General features: G+C 50.1%; 1 pseudogene; it reads right to left on the bottom strand.

Moving 5' to 3' along the window:
- LOC134148790 (DNA polymerase epsilon catalytic subunit A-like) overlaps positions 1 to 14,722 on the bottom strand; it is a 31,649-nt pseudogene that overhangs the window by 16,043 nt on the left and 884 nt on the right.

Here is a 14,722-nt window from a genome sequence, read left to right as displayed (position 1 = left end):
AAAACTGTTGCAGCATGAAACCGAGATCAAATTCAGTCTGAGCCAGCAAGAACTAAGTAGCCCCAGACCTGAGAGACAAGTAATTAATGATGTCTTTGTAGTCTAGGCAGCAAAAACCTGCTCCAGATAATGCCATTTATTTTCACCTGCCAGTTGCTTCTTCTCATACTTGGCCTGCTCTTCACGGCAAAGCTCGTGGAACGCCCGGGGTGCTCCATCTGGATACAGAGGAGGAAACTTCTCAGGCTCCAGTCGTTGCTGGATGCGGTGATACTCGCTGCGGCTTGCAGGCACTGCAAAGGAACAGCAACTAGGAGTTTTCCAGGGGAGGAACAGGAAGCGGTCTCTGTGTCTTCAGCTCACACTGCAAGCTCTATCCATGCTGCAATGCAACAGGGAACTTGACAAAGCAGACAGCAGAATTACACTTACTGAATTCTCCTCTCCACTGCCAAGTCATCCGGCGCTGACGATTAGCACCTGGCTTGTTGAAGTCACAGGCAGCACATGTGGCCTCATCCACCATTGCTGAGGGCTGGACACAGGTCAGACACACCCATGTTAGAGAAAACAGAACCGTCTCCAGTGACATATGCCAGAAGGAATCGATGTTGGGTACTAGAAGAACACAAATGTGAACATCACAGGGGTGATGTTCAGTAAGTTTTCCTTTCTAGAAGCTTTTCAGAACACAAGTTACAGCAAAAACAATGACTATTCTTTGGAAGAAGCCAGCTAAAGCTATTGCTCTACCTTGGACAGACCTTTCGGCTCTGTACACCTGGCAACTGTAACAGCCTGACTGGATTTCAAGCCGAGCCTTATTTTATCCCCCTGTCCAGGGCAGAAAGTTTATTGTTTGCCGCTAAGGGGATCAAATCGGAGGGACCTCCTAGACCATCTGCAAGACAAAACAGAAAACACCTTCCTGACTGGACTGAGGTTACCCACCTGCAACCTGTTGGTCAGAATGATGTTGGGGTACATGGCCCCTACATCTAAATGGTAGATAAGGGGGCATTCAATTCCGTTAGGAACATCCTTCAAGGAATTCAGCTTGACTTTGATTTCATCACAAGCCTGCAGGGAGATGTAAAAAAGTAAAATTCAAACAAGAAGGAATTAATGATGCAGTCACATACGCACTATATTTGGTCCTTTACTTCCGACATGCACAGAGACACCTGCCACTGATTCTGGGGAACAGAGGAAGAGTATGAAAAACTAAAGGAATAGGATTAAGAAGAGTGGCAGCGGCGAATCTTCTTTAGCCACCAATCTTTAAGGTTTTCTTTTGGACCTCCAAGGTAGGTTTCATCTACACTGCAAATGTCTACAGATAAGTTTCTCCTGTCTCTCTCCATGGAGTATAAAATGAGTCTAAACAGGCATCTTTAACATGTGGTGTCTCACCAGACATATTCAGGATGAGAAAAATCAGCCTTGCCTCCAGCCTATGCCAGTTCTTTATTAATATGGGAAATAAGGCACAGATGGACATGGGGCAGAACTCAAAGCTGAAGAAAGTTGTTATACAACACCAATATGTGTGCACAGGACCCAGGCTTGCCTAAAGAAATGTGCTGCAACTCCACCCTCACAGTTCTGCTCTCCTTGGAAAGCCCAGTCATGCCTCTGGCCCTGCAGGCTGAGGCAGGACAACAGACCTCCTGGAAGTTGGTGACTTGATCCAACGGCAAACCTTCTTCCTCTTCGACAGCATGCCGGAGCGTCTTCTCCACATGCTGCATCAGGAAGTTAAAGGCAGCAGGATTCTGCAAGGATACAGGAATGATACCGAGACCTCTTCTAGCCCTGACACCCATCCTCACACACTGCCCAGGGAAGGGGGGCAGGGGGTGACAGCTTCTGCAAGATTATCCATGCTCCAGCGTAGCTTCGGCGATCTTTGAAAACAGGCTCACTACTTAGCAGAGCATGTCTCAGTATGGGTAGAGAGCAATTCATCTCATCTGAAGGGCAGATGGCTGAAACAGGTCAGCTGAATGGCATCTTGAAATGCCCCTTCGTTCACTGATCAGCTCCAATGTGAGCAGGCAGATAATGTTGGCCAATTAGCTGGCCTGACCTCCACAGCCAACTTGAGAGCTCTCTAGAACTGAAGGACGGTGGCTTTCTGCTAAGAACCCTACAACTCACAAAAGTCTACACCACTCGCACTAAGGCAAAACACAAAGCAGAGAAGAGATGGTGGCTGCTCCCCGGCCCTTGGAGTTCTCCTGCAAAGGAGGCTATATAGGGCAGCTAACAAGAAGAGAAGATTGCATGCATGTTCCAGAGTGCAACACTTACGGGGCTGACCTAGCAGTCAGCTGCTCACACATCTAAGGCTCTAAGGGGCCAAGGATTTAGATTTAAGGTCCTTCTAAATTCACAGTGCACGTTCCCTTAAGATCATTCACGAGATTAAGGCCACTAAAATAAGCAGCACTGAGGTGTGGTGTATCACACAGCAAAGAGAGAAGCTGCCTCTAAAACTTACAATCTAGACAGTAGCACCAACCAGAAACAGGTAAAAGAGGCCAAAAGAAGCTTGGCTTGAGTGGGAGAAGGACAAAGATATAATCCTGATGAGACAAAAACAGAGTCATCTCTGCCAACAACCACTCGCTCAAAGAAAACCAAAAACCAAAAAAAACCCCTCAACCAACCAATAAACAAAGTAAACAAACCCACACAAAAGCAATGAACCACTCTCCTTGCTGTAACACTGTCTTTACCCAATAGCCAGTCTGAGGTCATGAAGAGCAACTTCTCCAACCCTTCCCACCTAAACTCTAAGCAGGTTCATACACTCAAGCCATAAATTAGGTATCAGTTTTATAACAGGTATTGCTATTGGGTATCCGCCAAAAGAACAGAGGATGGTAATTCCAGTTGGAGGGTTATTCCCTACTGCCATGTTCTCCAGAAAGAAGAGAAAGAGCATCATTGCATTACCATTTTAAAGCCTCTGTCACAACACCCTGATTGTGTCCTTACCTTTTTAAAGCAGCAAGGGATGTCACTGCGAAAAACCCCAGGTTCCAGAGCTTCCACCTGGCCTCCTACATACGTCTCCGAGTCCAGCACGTGGTCATCATCTGTAAGTTTGTTGAACTCCTGCTCCTGCTTGTTGCGGAAGATGATGTTGGCGTGATAGGCCTGAACCATCAGCAATGCTTCACACAGTGTCCCAGAACCTTTTCTTAACACCTGTAAAAGACAGACATCAAAAGCTGGACTTAGAAAGAAGCGCTGTAAAGGGTGCTGCTGGAATTAGGCTGGCCTTATCACCACATCATTGAACTTAAATGTCTGATTTGGTGCCCAACATGATGTGTTTATTCAGGCAGTATTGAAGCCCAAGGCAAGAAGGAGCACAGTAAGGAAACAAAACCAACTCCTTCACTTAGGCTACCCATAACTGGTCTATGGAAAAACAGCTATGACTGCTGTACTGCAGAAAGGAAGCGCATTTGGAGACTACTTTCCCTCCTTTCCTTGGGAAAAACTATCCAAACTGTAGAAATTAGTTCTATTGCCAATGTGTCACTGTTGCGTGAAGCATGCAGCTCTCTGCCCAGAAAAGAAATTGTTTCAGGCATGCACTCACCTCATCAGGCTCCATGGGAAGGATGGTGCACAACGCGAAAATGAAAGGGTGCACATACTTCATATACATGTAATAGGTAGCAACTGCATCAGACACCGAACAGGTGGCCAGAGTCTGTTGAGGAGAAAGACAAATCAATCCCAGTCACATTTAATACAGCAGTTAACACGTACAACGGGAAACAATGAAAGGTTGAAATCAGCAGGAAGATGCAAAAGGTATATTTCTGCATACAAACATCCCAGCATGTAAAGAGTTATCAGTTGGCTTAAGACGACATTCTGCTTTAACCTGAATTACATAAGCCAGCTCCGAATTAGCAGAAATGGGGAAGATGAGCTCACTGCCACATATCCGCACAGATGCCACTCCGGAGCGGTCAGGAGGCCACTCTTGGCCTACAGAGATCTCCAGGGCTTCGGCAGAAACCTCATTAAGGTGTCTCCTGGACACTAGCAAAGTACTGCTCCGTTGCAATGCCCCGAGTACTACCGTTTTGCAGAAGTGTAAATAACACAAATATACAGTGCAACACCAATGCCAGAAACACATCAAGGAAATTCTATTCTTCCCTAAGCTTAAGTTCTTTCAGGTGTCTGAAATTCAGCAAGATACACTGACAACTTCTCAAAGACACTGCATTAACTTAAAGGATTTCACAAAGCTCTAACTCAAAGGTTCACTAATACTGCAGATGCCCAGAGATACAGCACCGGGTGGGAACACCTGAGGCTCCTCTGTAGCCGTCCGGCACATCTCTTCAGGGTCCGGCTCCACTGCATCATAACCCAGTTTTGCTTTCGCTGCTGCTTTCAGGTTGTGACTTCCCACTGGCAGGTAACTCTCTCTCTTCACCCACCTAGACAGAATAATGAAAATGCCAGTCTACGAAGAGACAGCCCTGCACTTCAGAAAGGGCTGCTACGTACAAAAAGATCTGCATTACTCTAACAGGGAAAGGTGAGAGCAGAACATCCAAGTGCAGTGGAATAAGAAGCTGCACAGCTTTAGACAGTCTGCATATCTACCCATGCTCTTAAATCCTGACTCGTACAAATTCTGCTATTCAAATCATTTCTATTGCTCAGATTTTTCTCAACCCTCATACTTCAGAGACTTCAAAGATAAACGTTTAAACACAGGAGGAGGTATCAGCAGGACTGCAAAGAGAGGCAGTTGTTTTCCAGAGTCTGGACACTGGTCCAATGTGAAAAAACATTCAAGTCACAACTGCCAAGACAGACAGCCCTCTCCTGTACACACACACACACACACACACACGCACCCTTTCTTTTCCTCTCTGTGCTAGGCAGGCTGTTGGGTTAGAATATGGCCCTGTGCCCACTACAACGGTTTGGTCTTATCCTGTCCTTTTACCTGCTGTCCAGGACAGTTCTCAAACTCCCAATGACAGCCACCAGCAGACTGTATAAACACAGTTAGTCGTTCAGGCTAGTGTGGGCAAGACGTAACTTCTGTACATAATGGCACACAACGGAGTACCGAGTAGAAGCAGCACAACCAAAGATGGGGGTGCTAGTCCTTTCCTAGTAAGATGTAACTCATGATAGCAGTGCACAGAGATGGAAAAGGGACAGTATTCAAATACATCAACTGTAGGCATTTTATACAAATTTAACAGATAAAGATGCAGTTATACGGTACAGACGCAGCATTCGGTACCTCAGACAATCCATGTGGATGCACTGCGGGGCTTTGTACTCTCCCTGGCTGCCCTTCTGAAATCCAGTCTCCTGATACATATTAATTCCATGAGCTGCTGCTCTTGCTTCCACAAAAGGCCTGAGGAGAGAGACAATGCAGAAGAGAAGAAACAAAGCAGTCCCTTTCCTCCACCCCATCCCCACCCCAAGGGTTTCAGAACTGCTTTCTTGTAAGCTACTTAATGAGGAATTTTTCTTGTGAATTCTCCTTTGCTCCAGACCTTACCCGTGAGAGCTGGCCACAGGGAAAACTCCCTGTAGGGCAGAGCTACTGCAAGAAGGAAGCTGCTTGCTTACATCCCATACAGGAGGCAGAACATTATGATCGAGTTTCCCTCGCTCCCCAAAGGCTTGGCTGCTCTGGTCTCCCTATTGTTCTGCAGTTCTCCTTTGGCACTTTGCCTGTTCTCCAGTTACTGAGGTCATCCATGTACAAACATTGCCAAATCAACAACAATCTAGAAGTAGCTCAGCAATCCCAGGACCAACTGATGAGACTCTATAGAAGTTCGTATTTCAAAGCCAATAAACATAGCTCTGCTCAGGGAAAAAAGAAAAAAAAAAAAAGTTCTGAATTCCACCTCCCCCTCTTCGACAGTCCTCTGCAGGCTGGCAATCCAAGACTCAGCCCAGCACTCCAGATAAAGAGCACATAATCAGGATGTAAACAGGTTCCCAAACTGGTTGGATAGTCTGCGTAGATAAGAACACATGTGGCCGCTATGTGACCTCCAGACAAAGGACATACAGGCTGGTACCCAATCTCACCTCATGGCCTAGACAACATTTCCTTTTAGAAACCAGGTTAGTTTTCATTCCTGATCTTACCAGTCAAAGAAGTCTCCATCGTATGTGACAATGATAGTAGGTTTGGTCTCCTGGACATGTTCAAACCGCCTCTGCATTAAATGAGCCTAGTATGCAACAGAGGATTAAAAAAGAACCCAAAACAAAAAACATCTCCCCCACAAACACAAACACTCAGCAAATTCACCTCCTGCAGGCAGGCACTGGATATAATACAACTGATGCAGTCCTTCCCCTCTGCTCTTGACCTAGCTAGAACCTGATCTGCCTCATCGTCACACCATGAAATGAAAGCACCACCAGCACCGTGACTGTCCGCTGTGCTCCCCAAAGATACACTCTATTGGGTGATAAGCTCTCTTTGGCCTACAAGAGACCAAGGCAGATAAAAAGCAGCCTGATTTCCCAAGTAGAACCTACTTACCTCATCTGGTTCATTAGACACAGGATGGACCCTCACACTCCGGCTTGGGAGTAAATTCAAAGTCCTCAATATCCTCACAGACAATCTCCTTGTTTGTGATCAGATAGCCCTAGAGAGTTGACAAAGGAAGAGTTACTGAGGACTCAGATCCCTGCTACACCAGGGACAGGTTCCTGAACAACCGGAACACACTGCCTAAAGGATGAAATAGTCTTCCATCGATGCGATAATCCTTGCACAGCTTGATAGGTAGAGCTTTTGTCAAGTGGGAACGGCTCTTTGGAGGTCACCTTCTGAACAATTGCTTACAATCACCTAAAGGGTGCCAAAAGGGAGACAACTTAAGGACTATACTCTCCAAATTACTACTGCCCCTCAAAGGGGCACCAGTAGCCTTACCTGGGTTCTCCAACATACAAAACGAGGAAATCCTTATGCATCATTCAGACTAGACTTCAATTTTATTTCCACAGCCATTACATATAGACCAAGCAACTAGCAACAAAGCAAGCCAGGGACCAGACCGCCAAAGGTGACATGCTCGTTTGCTGTCTAGCATTTTGCTCCAAAGCATGAAGAAAAGAACTGTTGTTCCATTACCTGCCCATCAACCACGTAGGAGATCATCATGATCCGGTCTGCCTCTGCATCAGGAAACTTCAAAGGGAGTTTGGTAGTTTCAATGTCAAAGGCGAGAACAACCGGATCCTGAATATGACCAAATACATTAAACTCAAATCAGCTTTAGAGTATGATTTAACGAGCAGTTCTCATCAGATTAACAACTAATTTACGTAAGTAGGTTTATGCACATCTCAGACCCAGCAGGCTTGACTGTAGGAGACAAGGTAGCAACAGTGGTACCCACTGATAATCAAACAGCAAAATTCATTAACAGGAGAGAACGGAATAACAAAAGCTTCTCTTTAATGCAACAACCCCCTTCGAGAAAGAGAGTCATCAGGATTGACAGCACGTGAGGAAACATTGCGCAGGCAAAAAACACTTATTACCTCTATGCCTTTATAATAAAGGTTTCTTATGGCATTGGATTTACAAAGCATAACAACGAGTTTAAGAATAGTTGGGCACCCCAGGAATCACCTGGAACAAATAATGTACACCTCTCAGTTGGGCAGGAAGTGCTCACTTCACTAGATTCCTCTTCCTTTGAAATGGTTCAACTGAAATCAGACATCAGGTGTAGGAAACCAAAGAGAAGATTGGAATTCTCATTTGTACTTTTTAGTCTGTGTGACTAAGGGAATCCTAATAAGCCCATGGGCCAACCATCCTAAGGAGACCTCTTTCCTTGACAGCATAGACGTATAGACATCGCTCGCCTGGTCTCGCTCTCTGTTTTTCCTCACAGCAAGAGAGATCTCTTTCCGCACCTTCACCAAGTCCTCCACCACGTGGAAGGATAACTTAATGTAGTTCTGCTTAAGATCCACCAAGTGAGTTGGCTACAAAGCAACAAGACAGTGCCAGCTAAGGGTGGAAAAGAGTAATGAGGGAAAGGGGAAGACTGCTAACAGTAAGAAAGCGTTGGAAATGCAAATTATACTGGCACACGTGGAAGAACTGGCCAAAGAAGAGGTAGTAATTGGATGGAAAGACTAGGAGTGAGAAGAGATGCTAGCAAGCACGTAAGACAGCGAAGAACATGTGAGCTATGCCAGTTCACACCAAGGGCTATCTTGTCTTGTTGTCTGTTTCCAAGCTCAATCACCAGTACACACCCAAGAAAGAGTAAATGTATAGTATCCCCCTCTGCCACAACACTCTTAATCTCCAGCCATTTCTAGCTCAGGAAGTTTCTTGAGCATCCTGTGAAAAAGACTATGTGCTGGAGCAGAACATATATTTTATTTACTATTACTATAAGAAGTAATTACTATCAATAAGCAATAATTAGCCTATACATGATATGCAATGCAAACAGTGCTTGAAGATTAAAGGTAAGCATACTGCTTCCCTTTACTGCTTAGCCCCTTTCTACTCCACTTGAGCTCGAAAGAAAGAAAGAAAGAAAGAAAGAAAGAAAGAAAGATTAGTTATTCAATAGTACAGCAGGCAGAGGAATACTGACCAGATCCAAATCTTCTTTGGGGACAGTTTCCAGCTTTGAAATGTTCCCTTGAAACTTCCTGGAGAGGAAGGATGACACTTCTCGTTCGCAGCCCTGCAAAGAAACTGGAGAATGAGCAACAAAGCCAGACACTTCTCCAGAGGAGAAGACAAGCTCACAAGAGGTTCTGGCACTAGTGTCCTCAATTGTGAGGGGAGGACACGAGGCAGTCCTGAAATCCTGGCCGTCTGGAAATCTGTTCCTTCACACTGGGGCTCTCTTTGATCGTCAATTCACAGCACCGTCAGAACAAACCCAGTTTTGCAGCACGAGCAGGATCAAGACGAGATGAGAGGGGAAATTTACCCCTGTTTGGGCTTAGAAGAAGTGAAATAGGCTCCAGAGATCAATTTTAGGACAAAAAAAGAACAGGAAAAATATGACAGCTCCTTGAAGGGATAATTCATCACATAACAAACCAACCTCCCTCTAAGAAACCTTAGTGCAGCCACCATACTGATACAGCTGCTTCCCATCTCAGGTCTTCTCTAACAGCTCTGACAAAACCACCAAAAGAAGCACTGGAGCTGTATTTTTCTCCTACCAACTCAAGAAGATGGTCGGTCACAAGGCCTCTCAGCTGACTGGGGGACCCTTCAAGTCAAACCTGCCCTTGTCTCTGGGACCTCGGCCACTAGTTTACTCAAGACCCCACTTGCCAGTGCGCAGCTTCCAAGTCCATACTCGCCCTCTGGGTAGCGATGTAGAAATACGGCTTATAGGGCAGGGCCACCCAGGAGAAATCAAAACCGGTGAACATTGCGCGACCCCGCAGCCAAGGTGAGAAACCAACCCAACGGTTCCCAACGGAAGCAACGGGCACCGCGCTGCCCTTGCTGCGCGTTGCTGGCATTTGTGCGCCACACACACATCCCTGCATCTCTGCAGCACCCACCTTGGCCCCCAAGGGTCCCAGGTGGACCCAGCGTAGGGCAGACAGCGCTGCTGCCTTGTGGGTGATGCCTGGGGCCCAGAACAGCCAAACCGGTGGGGGCAGGCAGGACGCCCAGCCCGGGCACCAGCGCTGCGCTGGAGGAACGGGATGCACCTCGAAGCAGCTCCATCCTCCGGGATGAAGTAGTCCACAGCGCTCACCAGCCGCCGGTCCTCGCCCAGCACCTCCGTCTGCACATGCACATGGCCTGTTACGACACACGACCCCCCCCGCCCCCTCCCACCCCAGTCCTACCGGGTGCCTGTCGGTGACACCTCCCCTGCCCCAGTCCTACTGGGTGTCTATTGGTGACACCTCCCCTCACACCCAGGTCCTACCGGGTGCCTGTCGGAGACATCTCCCCCTCCCGTCGGTGACATTCGCCCCCCGTCCTACAAGGTGCATGTCGGTGACCCCCCCATCGTTCTCCCCCCTAGTCCTACCAGGTGCCTGTGGGTGACACCCCCCGCCGGTGACATCCCCCCCCGGCCCAGTCCTACCGGGTGCATGTTGATGAGCCAGCCCGTGCGCTCGCCAGGCTCCGTGGGCCGCTCGAAGCCGAACAGTGTGTCCAGCCGCTCCGTGCGCTGCGAGCGCTCCGGGCGCTTGAGGGAGGACAGCGAGGAGCCATCGTCCCTGCAGGACGCCGCGCCGCCAGCCGCCGCCCAGTCCCCGCCGCGACCCACCCCCCACCTCCCGCTGCCGCCTGGCCCCAGTGCTCACTGCCCCCCCCCAGCCGCCGCCGCCGCCGCCGCCGCCGCCCGGCTCCGCGCCGCCCCGCAGCACCATCCCGCCGCGGCCGGAGCAGCCCCGCGCGCTGCCCCCACCTCCCGCGAGCGGGAAGCCTGCCAGCCCCGCCTCCCCAGGGAGAGCACCAATCAGAGAGCGGCACCGCAGCCAATGGTCGCTCTCTTCCTCGACCTCTGCCCCGCAGCACCGCGGCTGCGCTGGCCACGCCCCTCGCGGCACCTTCCCGGGCAGGCCCCGCCCCCGCCCCGGCTGCCGCTGCCGCGCACGCGCCTGCGCGGCGGCGCCCGGCGCGGCCCGACCCGGCCCGGCCCGGCCCGGCGCGGTGCGGCCTGTCGTGGGGCGGCGGCGCTGCGCGGGAAGCGGCTGCTGCTCCCGAAGCGGCGCCGTCACGGGGGCAGTTGCGGACCGGCGCCGCCGTCTTGGCCGCCTCTCCAGGTAGCCCTCCGGCTGCGAGGGAGCTGGGAGCCGGCTGCGCCCCCGAGGAGCCCTGGCCGGCCTTGAGGCGCGTGCCGGGCTCCTTGGGCCGTGCGAGTCTTCCTGCCTGGAGGCCGGACGGGCTGCGGGGAGCCGTCGGGGGCCGAGGCGCAGCGTGCGAGCTCCGTCCTTGCTGCGCTTTGGCGGGGCGGGCTGAAGCCCTGGCGAGCTGCGCGGAGCAGGCCTGGCATGGGCTCGGCGAGCCCGGCCCGCCCCGTCTCGCTGAGGTGCCGTCCGGCCGTTCAGGGCGCGGGAGGGAGCTGGCCGCTGAAGCTGGCTGGCTTGCAGTGAAACAGCAAGCAGCACTGCGGTCAGTCTGTGGAGTCACTGCCTGGGAGAAGAGAAGAGGGGCAGGTGCTCTGCAGGGACCCTAAAAAAAATGTCTCAGACGTCGGAAAACTGCACTGTGGAGGTCGTGCACAGGAAGCGCTTTCTGCACGGCTGTATGAACCGTGTGTTTGGGGTTTTAAGCATATGCAGTGTGGAAATCGGGAGGCTCCTGGGAAGTTTCTTTCTGGGCCCCAGCCAGCTGCGAGCCGGCACTGCCAGCTTGAGCAGCCCGGATTGCGTTGTCCTTCCGTGGTGCTCGGGCGGTGTTGGGAGCACGTAGGAAGCACCGCTGCCTTTTGCCCAGGCTGTGCTCTGTCAGCGGCCCCTTGGGCACAGCCCCCGCTACTAAAGCAAGCCTCTTCTGTGTTGGCCGTTGCTAAGGCTTTTGTAAATAAACTAGGAGGAGCACACTGTTTTTTTGAATTTCCTTGTTTGTATTCAGTTGAACTTCTTGAACTGGATCCTTTCTAATGACCCAATACTAGTATTATTTTAATAAGAGTGTAAATTACCAAAGTTGATTTTTTTTTTCCAGATATGAATGTCATCATTATAAGATAGATGGGATGTACAGGGTTTGTGCTTCCTCATCATAATTAAATAAGCAAATATTAAAGAAAAACGTGGGGAGAAAACAGGTGGTTAACATAAATCTGATTTTAACCAAAACTGTGACCACTGAGTTGCTGAGGACTTCTCAGTGGGGGATGTTTTGGAAGGAAGGGCACTTTCTTTCTCTCTCCCCAAACTGTACTGCCAGCCATCTGTTGATAATTATTGTCCAGTCTCTGCTGAGAACTTGTGGTAGTTAATATTTCCTCACCGCTTGAACAAATAAGCGATAATCACTGCAAGGTACTTGACCACAGGAGTAGAAAGATGAATAGCATGGAAGAGTCAGTGTATACCTTGGTTTGTGAAACAACTCAGTTTTCTATTAGTGATTATGACAAATTCAAATTCTTGAGGACTTGGAGAATGAGTACGTTGAGTTACATAGTATCTCTGGAAAACATAAGTCAAAAGATCAAAATTATCAAAAATCTTAAAAATTCTCCATTCCTGTTTGTTTCGTATTATTTTTAATTTACTTTATCCTTTCTCAGAGGAAATATTGAATGTTTATAGCTAAGCTGGGGATAGCTCACTTCATTGCAATGTTTATTCTCTTAACCTGTCAAATCTTTATAGTTTTATTGAGCCCTATGTAACAGGAGAGCAGAAATCATTAACTCTGGTTTAAAAATGGCCTCTGAAACTGTCCAAAATCATTGTTGAGATTTTGTTTTTCTTTTTTCAGTTATGTTAATAATACATACTAATAGGCTATGCCTTTAGTTCAAAGACCTGTAGGTTTACAAATAACAGCTCTTTCAACTTTGTAATACTCTTGATGTGATATCTTCTAAGTTTGTCTAAGAGTGGTCTGGGAATCTTTTTTCTTTTTTTTCTTTTTTTTTCTTTCTTTTTTTCTTTTTTTTTTTTTTTTGAGGCTTCACAGTTGGACTTTTTCTGTCTCTACAGTGACAATCTCTGTGAACCTCATTGCTCAGTTTTTTCCCAACACGTAAAACTCTAGATTTTAAAAACTTATTTCTGGACCCACAGAAAACTTAAGATCTTAGCTCTTTGAAAACCCACTCCCTTTCAAAATGCCACAGAGTACGTTTTGCTGATAGCAAGAAAAATGTGTGTTGCTATTGAAATGGCTTTGGGTAATTTGATCAAAATGTCATCAGGCCTGATCCATTTGGGTGGATCCATTTGGCTTGCAGGGCTTGCCAGGTTGCTCTGTACCGCAGCGCTACCGCAAAGCATGCTGAGTTGATGTCTCCTGAGCATTGAGTCAAGGCACTATAGTTGAGAAGTGGATCCCTTGGGTGCCTTTGGGTGCACAGGTGTTTCTCTCCAGTAGACCACATCTGTTCCTCTTGCTGTGGCCCAGGGCTGTGTCTCGGCATTCCTGCCTCTCCTCGCCAGCACAGCAAGGCCAGGGCTGGCCCCACAGCACGTTCAGGCACACAATTGCCTGCAATGACTGTGAGCAACACACTCCATCCAGAGCCCTGCAGGCAACGCCAGGATCCCCTACCTTGCCTGGCAGAGTGTGCTCCCGAGACTCTTTCCCCACAGGCACGCATGCGACACGAGGCTCTTCCCAGAGCCCAGACCCTCCGCAGGGCGTTTCCCACCTTGCAGCCCCAGTGCCTGCCATACTGCCGCACACCCTCTGGCTCCAGCAGCGCTCTCTGTCCCACTCTTGGAAGCCAAGCCAAGCCAAGGCTGCCACGTGACGTGACAGTGGGCTAAGCAGAGGCTGCAGGCAGGAGAACACCTCTGTCACCACCACCTTCCCCACACTCCCCGCTCCAGCAGCATCACACTTTGGCATGCTCATACTGCTGTCCAGCCCAAAGGCTTCATCAGTGGCAAGGGTAGGAGGAGAAGCTGCTCTCTGCAGAGAGCCCTCAAAACCCGCACACCTGGACCCAATCCCAGGCTGGCACCCCGCATCTTGCAGTTGGGCTGCTAGGGTATGGCTCTGACGAGTTCCCGCTGGCGTCTCTCTGCCATGCATGTCTCCACTCTGTCTGAACCCTGCTGGTACCTCCGCCACCTCCTGTGGAGCAACTCTCTGCAGTTCAGGGCCACCAGACAAGGAAGAGCTACCTTTTCCCTGCTTTAACCCATTCTGCCACCAGTTTCACTGCGTCCCTCCAGTTCCCCTGCAACATTTGGTGAACAGGAGCTCGACACACAGCTCACCCACTACTTTCTTGGTCCTGTAGCCTGCATCGCCCCTTTCTCCTCTCCTCGAACCTGGCAACCAGATGTCCTACCTCTGCTCCCCAACCCTTCCTGCAGCCTCTGTCTGTCCCCTGCTGGCAGCCCTGTGCCTTGCCTGCCAGTCCCTTCCCTCACCTCCAAGCCCTGTCCCTCATCTGCAGCCCCCGTCCCCTGCCTGCAGCCCCCATCCCTCGCCTGCAGCCTCTTTCCTCTGCCTGCTGCCCCACCCGTGGTGCTGTGCTGTGAGTGCCAGCTCCAGACTTCTCCACTTGCGTCCGTGCTGACCATGCCCGTCCCTCACCGTGGTCCCCATGGCACAGCAGGGGTTGCGTCTGTGCTGGGCTGGGGCTGTGTGGCAGCTGTGGGGCATCGTTGGTGGTGGGGTGGGGGGGGGGTCAGTCCTTATCGCTCCAGTGGTTCCCCGAGCTGTGCCATGCCGTGCCATGCCGTGCTGTGCCATGCTGATCACGCCAGCAATGGGTGCCCGGGATTGCCTGTGGGCGCTGTGCAGCTGCTCCACCCCACAGGTGATGGTGGTGAGGAACGGGCACCTCGGCACCACGCACCGTGCGCTGCAGCTCCTCGTCCTGCTTTACTTGGTCAGGCGAGTGTGGGGCTGGGAGCTGCTGCCTCCCGGTGGGGCATCGCTGCCGCACGGTTTATCCCTGCTCCGCACACAGCCCCTGCGCAGCCCCACAAGTTGCCAGGGCAGCTTCTCTTGCCTCTGCCGGGAGAGGGGGAAGGC

The sequence above is a fragment of the Rhea pennata genome, chromosome 18 (genome assembly GCF_028389875.1).
Source record: "Rhea pennata isolate bPtePen1 chromosome 18, bPtePen1.pri, whole genome shotgun sequence".
NCBI classification, from domain to species: domain Eukaryota; kingdom Metazoa; phylum Chordata; class Aves; order Rheiformes; family Rheidae; genus Rhea; species Rhea pennata.
Note: the sequence above shows the minus strand (reverse complement) of the source record. Positions and strands in the feature narration are given on the sequence as shown.